Source organism: Rattus norvegicus, chromosome 12 (assembly GCF_036323735.1).
Source record: "Rattus norvegicus strain BN/NHsdMcwi chromosome 12, GRCr8, whole genome shotgun sequence".
NCBI classification, from domain to species: Eukaryota; Metazoa; Chordata; class Mammalia; order Rodentia; family Muridae; genus Rattus; species Rattus norvegicus.
Window position 1 is genome coordinate 35,821,247 of NC_086030.1, and position 14,748 is coordinate 35,835,994.

A 14,748-nucleotide genomic window follows, 5' to 3' on the forward strand; every position below is an offset into this window, starting at 1 on the left:
TTGTCAACTCGATGGGACAAACATCTGAGCACTTCACATCTGTCAAAACATTTATAGGTTAAGTTAACTGAGAAGGGAATGGCGCTGCCAGTATTGGTGTCACCATTCCCTTGGCTGGGATCCTGGATGGAATATAAAGGAGAAAGCAAGCCAAGCACCAGCATTTACCAATCTACAATTCCTGACTGCAAATGCAATGTGATCTGGTGCCTCATGACGCTGCCTCGATGCCTTCCCTACCATGGTGGATTGAACACTCCAACTGTGAGTCACAATAAACTCTACTTTCCATAAATAATCTTTGTCAGGTGATTTTGTCACAGCTACAAGACAAGGAGTATCACAGTGACATTTTTATGCATGCTTATTATATACTTTGATTACACCCCCCTCCTCTATTACCTTTTAACTTTTCATACCTCTAATGGTTTATTTGGGACATGTTTTATATCTTGGGTCAACTTCCACCTCCACATCAGTTGAACAGTCTTTGGTCTTAAGAACTACAGTCTGATTTCTCCTGGAACCGGTGGTAACATCTTCTAGTATAGTATGGACATGTTCCCTCCTTGTCATACCTTTACTCAAACATAGAAATATTATAATAATGTGCTTTCGTTTTAATCCCAGGTATGGGATGTGAGGCTGCTTCAGATTATCCAGAGAAGCTGACCATGATTTGCCTTGTGCTCTAGCACTCTAGCAGGGGCGCAATTTTGCCAACAGCAGATTTTTCTGGGATTGTGTAATGTTTGGAATTCTGGAGACTTTTAAGAAATAGATAGATAGATAGATAGATAGATAGATAGATAGATAGATAGATAGATACAGACACAGACACAGACACAGACACAGACACAGACACAGACACAGACACAGACACAGATACAGATGATACAGATACAGATACAGATACAGATACAGATACAGATACAGATACAGATACAGATACAGATACAGATACAGATATGCCCCAAGAGGTATGTGGTAGTTTCTGTTGGTTGTTGGTTGGTTTTTTGTTGTTGTTTGTCATGGGTTGTTAAGTAGTCATGCACAAAGAAGAAACAATAACAAGAAGAAATTGAATACCCTAACAGTGAAGATCAAGCTTGCCCCAAAGAACTTGACAACCCTAATCAGTAGGAAGTAGTCTAAAAATAACATAACCCCGTTCCCTCCATTAGTTTTCCTCTTCTATCAGGCGTTTGGGGGTTGAAAGGGTAGAAGTAAAAGGGTGGAGAAGGATGGATGAAAGAAGAACTCACAAAGTTGCCAAAGTCTGACTAAATTTCTCTTCTCGGTTGCCATCTTGGTTGTCGTTGATCTCACCTCCACCTTGACCTTCATGTCATCAATCTGCAGGCAATCAGGAAAGTCACTTCTGCCACTTGAGTCATAATCAAACTCATCTTCCCCATCCTCGACTGCCAAGAGAAGAGACAGTTATTGCTGAAAACATGCGAGCCACTGGATCCAGCCAGATATGTACTTGGCATAGCCTTCAAGATACCCTGGGTAGAGTTTTCTGTCCCTTGTGATCAGAAGGCCTGTAAAACACCATTTCTGAACTGGGTAATACTTGGCCAATCAGCCTTTCACTGTGGTACTCTAGATTCTGCACCTCATGAAATATGTTGGCCTTTGTGGAGCTGACACTGCATGTAACAGCATTATGGAATTATGTTGGAGGAGGTCAAGGTAGGGAGAGGCGACAGGACCCCATGATCCTTGTCCTCATGGGGAAAGCAGTGAAGCAGAGACTGTGGACAATCATGGCTGGAGTCACTCCTCTGACACTTGGGGACCCTGGTGATCTTAACCTCTCTGATCCCCAAAACTTTCTCACCATTCGAATAGAGAAAACAAAGTGTCTAGTACATTGGCCCTTGGTGGTGGGAGGAATGGCAGATAAAAAAGATGTAAGTTAATTTTCTCTTTCAGCTTCCATATTACCTTTCTGGCCTATCTACTCTTTTCAGAAAAATTGACAGGTCCTTGTCAAGATTCTCTGAAATGCCTAATTATTGGTACCCAGTCTCAGTTTCTTCTGTCTACCTCTATGCTTCCCGTGCTAAATTAAGTCAACACTCTGCTTTCCAACAACCCAGGTTTTAAAACCCAGAGCTAAAGGATTGACAATTCCCTGCCATTGAACTAAGTGAAATATTTGTGGCACTGCAGGTAATGTGATTCGGGATGATAAGGGGCATCAGGTCCTCTTGAAGCTTAAATAAATCTCAATGAATTCATCTCCCTAACCTTCCATCGATATCATACGTTGAACCTCAGTCTGAATTCCTGTGAGTTGCTATAATAAAATATCAAATGAATAGAAAGCTTTTATATTAAAACAAAATAAAAGGTCCTATTTGCACACTGCCATTTGAAGAACACTCAGTGTCTTAACAGCCCTGATGCTCTTTAACACGTAGGTAAATGTTACCATCTAGGTGTCTTGATTGGGTTCATTTTCTCTGCCAATTAAAGAATTAAAAGGCAGGAGAAACCCCAGAGGCACCAGGAAGCAACAGCAACAGGTAACCAAGTTTATTGAAAGTGGAAGGGTACAGACACAAAGATACAGGGGTCATTGATTCCCTGCAGAGCAGAGAGGGACTCTCCCTGTGGAAAACTAAAATATGCTTTCCCTGGGAGGTTGAGAGTCTTGAATGAGCTAGGCTGAACTCTTCCCCAAATTTTTGTCTAGTGAACTTAAACAAAGAAAGACCCACAGCTTCAGGTAACCATGTGCAGCCTTGAACATGTCTGACAAACCTGGACCAATTGTCCAAGAGGGCAGACCCTGCTGGTGAGAGAGAGTCTGGCAGGCCTTTGTTCCAGTCATGAGGCTGAGGAAGAAGCTTGTATCTGTCTGCCTGACCAGTTCCTAGTCCCCCGTGATTAACTTGCTTCAGGAAGTGGAGGAGACATTGTCCTTTCTACCAGTAGCTGTATCAAGAGGAGGAGGTGTTGAGGTTTGGTCTTTTACTGTGTATTATAATGCTAAGTGCAGGCCCCAAAGATCTGGTTGCCCCAGATATGAGAGAGTCTGCACATAGAGCCAAGTGACTCTATGTGACCTTGCTTTCCAAGTCATTCCTCACTAATAACTAAAGCCTATAGCTGGGCAGAATTGAGATACTCAGTGCTTGGTTTTCCAGGCCTGTGGAAGGGTCCTGACTTTGGACACAGCTGCCAAAATCCTTGAGCCTGAAGAATTAGGTCAGTAAGAGGAAAGTATCTGTCTTTAGTCAACGTTACCACTGCTGTGATGAAACAGCAGGATCAAAAGCAACGTGGGAAGGAAAGGGTTAATTTTGTTTACACTTCCACATTGCAGCCCGCCATTGAAGGGGCAGGACAGGAACTCAAACGGGGCAGAAACCTGGAAGCAAGAGCTGATGCAGAGGCCATGGAGGGGTGCTGCTTACTGGCTTGCTCCTTATGACTTTCTCATATTATAGGACCAAAACCCAGGGGTGACACTTGGCCCCAGTGGGCTGAGCCCTCCCACATCTATCACTAAGAAAATGCTCTACCTGCTTGCCCATAGTCTGATCTTAATGGAGGTATAGTCTCAACTGAGGCTTCCTCTTCTCCGATGGCCAAAGCCTGTGTCAAGCTGATATAAATCTATCCAGCATAGTATCATTTCTGGAGACCCATAAGAGCTACAGTCATGAAGAAGGATAGAGGTCTTGCCAAAAACACACTGCAAAGACACAAAGGAGCTTGGGGAGCGTATTTCCTTGTTGGTGTTTACCATTCACCAATGCAGTCCCCTGAGAAATCCAGTATTTGAGGTCAGTCAGATATGGTAGATATGGGCACAGATAATTAGAAACATAGCACAAAACTCGGGTCTCTTTAGTGTGAATTTGTTGCGTTTTCCAGACGTGTCTCCTGTGGCCCTTCCCCGAACTTTTCGTAAAGAAAGAGAACAGACTCCATTCCTAAAAAGGGGAAAGAAAACATTTCCCATCAGCTCACATTCCAGCCTGGCCATTGATTTAGAGCCATTTATTGTAACTTGTCTTTGCTATTTTGTTGGTTCTTCATTTTTCCACCCTTTAATCCCCTCCTGGTTTCACCCCCTATCAGTAGATAGGAGAGAAAGAAGGATGGGGGAGGGGAGAGAGACCTGAATCCAATTCCCTTCTTCTTTGAGCATGACTACTAACAAACCATAAGCAATACTCCCTGAACGACTGTCTTAGTCAGGGTTTTCCTGCTGTGAACAGACACCATGACCAAGGCAAGTCTTATAAAAGACAACGTTTAGTTGGGGCCGGCTTACAGAGCTTCAGTCCATTATCATCAAGGCGGGAACACAGCAGCCTCCCGGCCGGCATGGTGCAGGAGGAGCTGAGAGTTCTACATCTTGGTCTGAAGGCTGCTAGTGAAAGACTGACTTCCAGGCAGCTAGGGTGAGGGTCTTAAGTCCACGCCCACAGTGACACACCTATTTCAACAAGGCCACACTTCCTAATAGGACCACTCCCTGGGCCAAGCATAGATAAACCATCACATTGTACTCCCTGGCTCCCATAGACTTGTTCAAACATATGAGTTATGGGGGCCACACCTAAACATAGCATACTGCAAAATACATTTAGTCCAACTTCCAGAATCTCCATAGTCTATAGCAATCTCAACAATGTTAAAAGCCTAAAGTTCAAGGTCTCTTCTGAGATTCATCCAATCACTTTACCTTGAATCCCCAAACCAAGATAGGAAACTGGGCAAACTTCAAACTCTACATCTCCATGTCTGATATCATAATAGTCTTCAGATCTCCAACTCCCTTTTCATCCTGGTTGACTGCAATAAACTTCTTTCTCCTGGGCTGGTTCCACTCCCTATTAGCAGCTTTCCTCAGCAGATAGCTCACAGCTCTGGCATCTCAAACATCTTGGGATCTCCAAGGCATCTTCAGTGTTACAGTTTCCTGTTTCAATGTCTGAGATCCGCACGCATCATTTCTCCAGCTCTGCCCTCTGAAGCACTCTAAGCTAAGGTCGATCCATTCTTCTGCCATTGCTGTTCTTGGTGATCATCCTATGGTACTGACATCTCCAATATGCTGGAGTCTTCTGCTACTATGAGGCTTCACAATAGCCTCTGATAGGCTGTCTTCATGATGCCAAGCCTCAACTCCTTTGCTTGACTCCTTTTGTCCTGAGCCATCAACTGCAGCTGAGGCTGCACCTTCACCAATGGCCTTTCATGGCCTCTCACAGTGTCAAGCCTCAGCTGCTCTTCATGACCCCTCCATGCCTTCAAAACCAGAGGTGACTCTTACAATATTACCAAGTCCAGCTGCAGCATGAGGTACAACTTTGGACATCTCTGGAACACAGCTTCTTTGTGCTCTCAGAAAATAGTTCCCAGAAGATTTCACCTCAGTGATGTTGGTCTCTTCTTCATTACAGCTAATTTCTTACCTCTAGCTGACCAGCATCAATTGTCCCAGTAGTCCCTTCTATTTTTCACTCTAAAGCCACAGCCATCACAATGATCAACTGCCCGAACTGCCACCCACCCTACTTCTCAGGGCCCTAGCATTTATATAACCTCTGAAAAGTTCCCAGAATTCCAAACCTCACATAATCACTGAAACTATCTGCTGCTGGTGAAACCATGGCACTGCCAGAGCAGGAAGCAAATCATGGTCAGTTGCTATGAAACAGTCCCACATCCCACACCTAGGATTAAAACAAAAACATATCCTTATAATATTTCTGTATCTTTAAAGAAACCAAAATTTGAGAATTGTCACCTTAACTTATTGCAGAAGTACAAAGAATGTTGGAAACAACTTTTAGGGAGCAATGTATATATTTGTAAATAATGGATGGCGTTATGGTTTGTATATGTTCGACCCAGGGAGTGGCATTATTAGAACTATGGCCTTGTTGGAGTTGGTGTTGCCTTTTTAGAGTAGGTGTGTCACTGGGTGTGGGTTTTAAGACCCTCATCCTAGCTGCCTGGAAGCCAGTATTCTGCTAGCAGCCTTCAGATGAAAATGTAGAACTCACAGCTCAGCCTGCATGCACCATGTCTGCCTGAACTCTGTCATGTTCCCACTATTATGATAACGGACTGAATCTCTGAAACTGTAAGCTAGCCCCAGCTAAATGTTGTTTTTATAGAAGTTGCCTTGGTCATGGTGTCCATTCACAGGAGTAAAACCGTAACTAAGATAGAAGTGTACAAACCCACATGTTTTAATGCCTAAAAACCAACCCATAAGCCCTACCTGCCCAGGAACCAGGTAACTTCCTCAAATGCTGGGAGTTATAATCCTGGGAAAATAACAAAGCCTCATGGGAAAATATGGTGGCAAATAGATTTGACCTTATAAGCCCCTTCAACACATAGCTTGAGGTCATTTCATCTGGGGAATTCTGGGGGAATGACCATCACCATAGTCAATCTCTTGGTTGGTACTTAATATTTAATAAATGCTTGCTTTAAATTTGGCTCAAAATGGTAGAGTTGGTATTCTGGTGGGTCGAAGGATTAACAATGTACACTTGAGTTACAATGTAGGGATCTCGAAGTTGGCTCAAGATACCCACCCAAACCAGTTCTCAACACAGAGGAGATCTGTTTGTCTCAGAAGGTCAGAGGGCAGGGATAAGGAACAAAGATAGGAGATAGAGGAAGAGGGAGAACAGGAAAAGAATAAGGGAGAGGGGGAAAAGGGGAGGTAGATTTGTCCCAGAGGACAAAGGACTGGCTGTAAACAGAGAGGAGATAGATGAGGTCCATAGGTAAATGGCAGTTTGTGAAAGTAAAAGGGGAAATCCTGAGTTAGAATGAGGCATTTGATTTTAACTGGGAATGTTAATTAGGTGAGTGTAGGGAGCTTTTGATTGCTGGATTTCAGTACTTTGATGGCTGGACCATGGTAGTCAGCCTCAGGAGGAGGAAGTGGCCAAATAAGGGAATAGACCTTGGGAGTCATCTTTAGGAGTCTAATCTAAGTGGTTTTAGCAAGGCAGAGGGACCTGGGGAGAAGGGAAAGGTCTGCCAGAGCCAGGTTAGGAAAAGGTTGTATAATACAACCTATACTTAGTGTCTTGTGCTCCTGTCTTGGGTGCTGGGAAGGTTCCAGATGAAAACAGCTAGCTTTGAAACAGCATTGTGGCATGACAATATTCTGAAAACCCTTCCCCTGGGGAGATGTAAACGTCTCCACCAAAGGCGAATCAATGAGTTTATCAAGCATTTGTATAGAAAATGGATGTGGGGGTCACAAGAAGGAATGTGGGTGACCTCAAAGCATCCAGCAGCCATGCTGAAAGATCTGCTCCCAGCATAGATGATGACAGGTTAGCTCCCCATAGCCACATACATGGAGTATCCCTCAGTTCATCTTTCCCAGCCCATACATGCTAGGAATCCTCTTACACATGCACTTAGGGTCAAACTGCATACAAATGGCTGTGGGTGGTGGCTGGTTACTTAAGTCAGGGTTCAAAGACCCTGTCCATCTTCTTCTCTTGCTGAACTTGGATGGTTCACCTGCTTCAGACAGACACAGCCAACCTGCTGAAGACAAAGGCCATTTTTCTCAGAGCATAGCTCTCTACCACAGATGCCATCCTGTCAGTTATGGCAGATCTCCCACAGAGAGGAGTATCTCCCACAGAGTGGAGTATCTTCCACAGCTGATTCCACACCGTCCTTTCTGTCCTGAAATCTCTTATTTACCAGTATTTAAAGCAGGCCCTACAGTCTACTGCTGACACTCAGAATGGCCTCAAAGCACTACAGGTGACCACACCTTACTCCCAGATGCCCACAAGCTTTCAGACAAGATGGTGGAAGCTAATAGTGAAGATTAGTATTTCAGAGTAAGAAAAGCCAATCGTTGAAGACAGTGACTGCTCAGAAAAGCACTCAAGAGACAATTTTCCTGTCAGGAGAGATAACGATTTCCTGACTTTGGAAAGAAAATGTCATCAAAGAAAGAAGCAAAACAAACGAACAAAAATATAACAAAAAGGAGGTATTTTTATTGGGTTGTTTACAAATTGGAATTATTCTCCCCTGAGTCTGAGTTTGATAATCCAATCTCAAATAGGCTGAGATTATGAGAAAATAGACTCATGAGCCCTGTTTACCCTTGTAGGAATGAAGACAAAACTGAGAGACAACTGCTCATAAGATTCAGATCAGATGCCGTGGACTCAGAAGGTGTAGAGACAGAGGCTAGGACGGTGAGAGTGGACAGAGAGGTTGAGGAGCAGGGGCAGTGTGGGGATACAGAGCAGTCGGTGCAAACACCTGAGAGCCAGTTGTCACCAAGGTCACCAAAGCCTCCTGGAAAAGAGAGACACAGCGAGCAGACTCAGCACAGGCAGACGGGATGGGACCAAGGCTGAGCATACAATCGGGTGCCGTGAATAATCCAGCTGTGTTTCCTGTGGCCAGGGCTCCTGCTTGTCCTTTAGTAACAGACACCTACCCACACCACAGCCTCCACAGCTTCTAAGCAGACAAGCTGGATGAGCCGCAGTCTCCCGTTCAAGACCTAAGCTCAGCAGATGTGTTTTCGAATGATTAACAACCGAGTGAACAAATTAATTCATATGGATATATAGCATCTACGAAGCACCTGCTCAGCGTAAGCCAGGAAATGGAAGAAAGAAAACAAAAAGGGGGCTGTTTTCAATAAGGCAGAGATGGGGCAAAAAAAGTTCAGGAAGGATTGAGAAAATAAAAACTAAAAGCATGGAGATAGATGTGTAAAAAGTCAAAAGCACAACAGGTGGTGCATGCCCAAAGCCGAAATGTAACTCTAGGTCTGAGAATGGCTGTGAGACCAGAGGAGTGGCACTCCCGCAGAGGATTCTGGGACAAACTCTCCACCACCACCTGACACACACGTGACCGGATTATAGAATGCAGAAAACCTTTTACACAGAATCAGCTATGAAATGTCAAGTGGAAACAAGGGAACCGGTGGCAGTCTGAAGACTTTTTCCCGGGAGCAGAGCCAGCTGCTGAATTTTCCTTTACATGCCTATATTCATATCTACAAAATTATGAAACTCAATGTATAGATTCATAAAGTGGAGATTAAAGTTTATCTCCCATATATATATACATATATATATATTTTAGCTCAGAAGGCACATGTGCATATGTGTGTATGTGTGTGTATGCGTCTATGTATATGTATATTTGTGTATGTGTTTGTGTATGTGTGTTTTTGTGTATATGTTTGTGCATATGTGTACTTGTGTATATGTGTATATGGTTGTATATATGTGTGTATTTATGTATTTATACGTGTATGCGTGCGAGTACATGTGTGCATATGTGTGTATATATGTGTGTCTGCATATGTATATGTGCATGTGCTTTTGTGTGTTGTTGTAATTTTCTATACTGAGTCACAACACACACACACACACACACACACACACACACACATATACACACATATACACACCTGCCCATCCTAGATAGAGATCTAATGACAGACCGAGTACAGGTACCACCAATGTCTAACTTGGTGAACCACTGTGTGCTCTATTGGGGTTGCTTACAGGAACAGAATGACTCAATGACAGCTGTGTCACTAAAGCTCACTCCAACATGGTTTATAGCTCACAAAAGCTCACCTGAAGCATACCACATAGCCTGCAGGCAGCTCAAAAAACATGTTGGAGAGTGTCCTTTCCAAGTGACTCTGGGTTAAGTTTCTTCCAGGCAACTTGGCTGGATCCTACTTCTCCCAGGTAGCTGGTTTTGTCTCAGAGTCTTATTTGTAGCTTGTCAAAATCTTAGTAGCTTAATTTTGATTGTCTGAAAGGGGTTCTTAGCTTGAATATTCTGGAAAGGAGGAGCCTAGTGAATCTGTTCAGTTTCAGGGACTTCCTGGAGTTATTTTGAGTTGTTTACATTCCTACTTAAGGAGTTTCCCTGAAGAATGTAATGTTTAAATCTTAAAGGAAACTGTCACACAATTTATGTGTATCAGATCAGCTGTCTAATCCTGCAGACCCAATACCAGAATCCATAATGGTTAAATGAGGCATTGTATTTAATCCACATCTGGGCTCAGATAGTGTAGCTATGCTTAACTGAATGGTTCTTCTACCTGTGTCATGGGGTGTCCTCCTATGTCTGTGCCACCAGGAAGCCCAAAAGAGGGGTGAGTTCAGCCTAGGCATCTCTCTCTATAGGTTTCTTATCCTCAAAGACCAAATCCAGAATTTGTCCACAGCAGCAAATTCCAAGAGAGGATGAATTAAAATCATCAGACTTCAGGAAACCTTGTCATATTGAATTGGACAAACACACCTCACATCTAGTTGAGACCACACAGCACTTCTTAATGGCAATATGTAAAACTGTCCCGCACATATCACAGTATACTAAAGAACAGACAAGACCAAGGTTAGTGGTTTCAGGAAATATGGAAATGGATGCCAAGAGACACTTATTTGAAGATACAATACAGATAGAAAATGGAATGTTAAGCAATATAGGTCAACTTCTCAGTAGCCAAAGCCCTCTTATGTAAAACATTCCCAGTCTCCCACAGAAAACTTTGAACTGGAAGAGAAGTGCCATGTTGGTTGTTTGCAGAGTGACAGCCCCAGTGACAGGTGAAACTGCATGAGATAAATACTGCTGTGAATCCCATTTCACAGATGAAGAACCATATGTGGAGGCTGTCACCCACTCCAGTGACTGATGGATGGGGACTTAGGTGGTGGTAAAGGAGGCTGGATTGGACCAGTGTTGATGAGGCTTGCGAACTACAGCCTTCATTTGCTTCTCCGCAAAGTCCTTTTCGTGACTACAATGCTCAGATAGGAGGCTCTGCAGCCCACTGAAGAAGGGCAGAGGTTACTCTGACCTGCATTTACTCCAAACTACTCTTTGTAGGAGCTGAGGTCCAAGTGCAAAGTAACAGGCTGAAGTCACGGCCATAGGCTTGGTGAGCTGAGAGCTGCACCTTCACTGTAGTGTCCTTACCTCTAAGCCTCTGTGTCCTGTCGTCATTCCTGCTTAGACCACATATATGTCAAATGTCTCACAGGCTGAGCACCTTTGTCCCACCCCAAGCCTCAGAGCACTTGTCATAGAGCTGAGTTGAGTCTACAGAGGGACAGAGCCAAGGGACAACAAAGTAACAGACCTCCCTTGCTCTTTCTTCAACTCTTCACGTCTGTGGTTTGCCAGCATGAAGTGTAGTGTTCGCTCTGAAAAGAATGAGTCTGATGTGAGCCAAATAGAAGGGATTTGGCTCACAGAACCTAAAATCTTGAAGGGCCCAGGGGCACAGACTCAGGTAGTTCTGACTGACATGTTCTTATTTATTTACATCCCAAATGTTGCCCCCTTCCACCTCCCTTACTCAGAGTCCCACCCCATCCCTTCGTCCCTTCTCCTCTGAGAAGGGAGGGCCACCCTCAGTATTCCCCCACCCTGGTACATCAAGTCTCTGCAAGGTTAGGCCCATCTTCTCCCACTGAGGCCAGACAAAGCACCCCCATTGGGGAACAGATTCCTCAGTCTGACTGACATATTCTGACACGAAAGCAGACATGTGATTGTGCACAATCACGAAATGAAAGAAAGGCACGAGTCAAGTTTTAAACTCATCTTCGGAAGGAAGCATTCGGCAGGCAGGGTAGAGCCCAGCAGAGACTTCTATGCTGCAGCCTTCAGATATTGCCTGAAAACATTCTGACCTGTGGGGTTGATAGAAACCAATGGTCGGATGAGCTAATGCATTTGAAAAGTCTGCTACAGAGGTTGGTCGTCAAGGACAATTGTCAGGGACTAAAGGTAGCCCATGGCCATTTTAGCTCTCATTTTGCCGGATCCCATCTCTTCCCAGTCACAGGGTTCTAGTCAGATGGAAGTCGTCAGACATATGTGACTTTTCCATGAAGTTTAGGTCACCAAGCATCCAGGTGCAAAAGTAAGGGGAAAATGGCCTTTTGCCATAAAATAGGAAGTTGATGGGCTATTGATGGCTGGAATGGCAAATTGCTTCAGCTTCTGTGGGACAGCCTCTTAAATAGCATTTTGTAAGCAGGGCCCTAAATTGACTCTGAGTAGACAAAGTAAGTTGAGAACTGAGCACCGCGTGCCCTTCCATTTCTCTCCATTCCTAAGTGTGAGTGGAAATGATGAGGGACTACTTCAGACTCCTGCCCTCTTCCCAGCTACCATGAACTGTGAATTAGAATAGGCCCTTTCTCCCCTAAGTGTCTTTTAGTCAGGGCATCTTGCCACAGCAGCAGAGTTAAAAACCAGGGCAGTAAGTACTTAAAACATAATCTCCTCCATGTTAACATTTTCAAACCTCTTCTTTCTTACCTTGGTTCAATATTAAGGACTTCCCAACCTCACATTTTTGCATCTTCATCTACCTCACGGGGCTATGCAGCTTTTACTGGTGCAAAAATTCCCCAGCTTCTGGACTTAAGAGTCATCTCCACTCTTCCACACTGATAAAGTTGTCTTTTCCCTACGGATACACCAAAGACTCCTCAGACAAAGTGTGGTTCGCCTATCACTATCTTGTTACATTTAGACACCACAAGCATCTCCTGAAGACCTCCTCCCACCTGAAAACGCTTCACCAAGTTATCTCTAGGAAACAGTGTTGTGACCACGTGATCCCTCTGATTTCTGGGACTCCTCTTTTGAAGGACTCCTCTTCAAACTACGTCACAGCGATAGCCTTTTCCCATGCACATCAATATTGTTTTCTTTTATTGTAAAATCATTTTTTACCATTTTCTTCAATGCTAAACCATTTTTGAACAGACAATACTTTAAGGAAAAAAATAATATGATAAGGAAAAAAATTGATGATCAAGTTGTTTAGAAGTATGAACTGTGAAAACTCACCACACAGAATCTGTGCGTAGAGTGAAGTGAGTATGATTAATCAGAGGGAAATTCTAGAGTATGAAAGTAATATGTATTATTTTAGCCCCACAGCTAAAATCACCGCAATTCAATTCGGATGACTGTGTCTTAACTTAAAATGAAGGCTTGCTTTCTCAAACCTCTAATTCAAGTCAGGTGTGTGCACGTGATCCAGGCAGAGCCAATCAGAATCAAAGAGACAGCTTCCCTCTGGGCTTCAAGTTTGTGTGGGCTCTGGCATTGTAGATATGAAATTTCAGTTTCTGCATCCACCTGTCATTCATTCTGTCTGGGAGGCTTGTTTAATATACATGTGAGTTTCCTGAGGACTCGTGGACAGATCTCCTGCTCCTGTTCTGCATAAGGCACTGCTGGCAGATTGAGGTGTAAGTTGGTGAGCCAGTGAACTTATGGGAGACACTTGCAGAAGCGTAAGTGATGGGTTGCTTACAGGAGCATGGGTGAGGCCGGGGCGCCTGCGCTATTGAACATCTTACCTCAGCATGGGTAACAGTTCTCAAAAGCTGCAACCTTCTCCTCCAAATGATTATCTTCCTAGCAAACACTCACTGCTTATACAACTTTGGCAGTGGTAGGGACATCAACTTTGTGGCTGATGAGGCCTCATTGCTTTGCCTGGCCCATGCTCACAGTGAAGTTACCATCCCAGGGCCTGGGATCTTCACTCATCAACCTTATGGCTCTATCATACATACATGATAGACCCACATCTGGTGTCCTTTTTTAGACTCTAAAGCCAAAGTTCGCATTGTGCTTCAGTATGCTTCTTCTAAACTTGTAAGTCATCTGCTAGCTCAAATTGTGTAGTCTTGTAAGTCTTGTGGACTTTCTGAATCTTACCCTTGCCCTTGTCCTTGCTCTAGGGAGGAATATTTCAACACAGATGAAATAGCTATACAAGAGACACTCACATAGAGAGTGAGACGTCTTTTGATGACTAAATATTTTGACTAGGGGGATCAAAGGCAATGTCCCTGAGGCAGTCACTGCTGAAATATTGGGAGGAGGGAGAGATTCAAGAGGATAGGGTCCTCGCTGCAGAGTCCACAGAGTAAATTACAGGAGGAGAGGAAGCTCGTCAAAGTAAATAGTATAGAAGTGAGTAAAATAGCAGGGAGATTGAAAGATGTATTTGGTAAGAAATTAAGGCTACAGGGGCAGCTCTGCCCATTGGGGATATGTTAGGACCTTTTTATGTTTCAGGTACTTTTGTCTAGGGTATCTTTTCTTGGTTAAAGAAAGAAACAAACAAAGAAACGACGAAACAAAGAAAGAAATAAAGAAACAAAGAAACGATGAAACAAAGAAAGAAATAAAGAAACAAAGAAAGAAAGAAGCAATGAAAGAAACAAAGAAACAAAAGAGAAAGACTAAACATATGATTGTTTCCCCCTTTTAATTTTAAAGTAAAATTATTTTTAATTTAAACATTCAATTATTAAATTTTATTTCAGGTGTATGGGTGCTTTACCTGTGTGTAGAGGCCAGAAACTGGAATTATAGGTTAGTGTGAGCTGTCACGTGGGTGTTAGGAATTGAACCCAGGTCCTCTATCAGAGCAGCCAGCACTCTGAACTATGGAGCCATCTCTCCTATCCTGGAGTAAAACGTATTTATGAACCTCCTCACAGTACAGTGGCCCTGAGGCATGCATCTGTTGTGACTGCTGGATGAATCACATCTGCTTCCCCTGGGCTTATTATTTATAGGAAGTATTAAATGACTTTCCTGCCAAAGACATTTGGTGTTGACTTTTCTATCATTTTCAATCAAAGAGATTTTAACTGATGCAAAACATTTCTCTTTCCTTAAGCA

General features: G+C 43.5%; 1 long non-coding RNA gene across 1 annotated transcript; it reads right to left on the bottom strand.

The window, feature by feature from the left end:
* Positions 1–218: 218 nt before the first annotated feature.
* Positions 219–8,901, bottom strand: LOC108352488 (uncharacterized). Its single transcript, XR_005491942.2, has 3 exons — positions 7,417–8,901; positions 3,764–3,953; positions 219–1,424 (listed from the first exon to the last, which is right to left on the bottom strand). It is a non-coding gene; the product is annotated as an uncharacterized LOC108352488 (long non-coding RNA).
* Between the last annotated feature and the right edge of the window lie 5,847 nt (positions 8,902–14,748).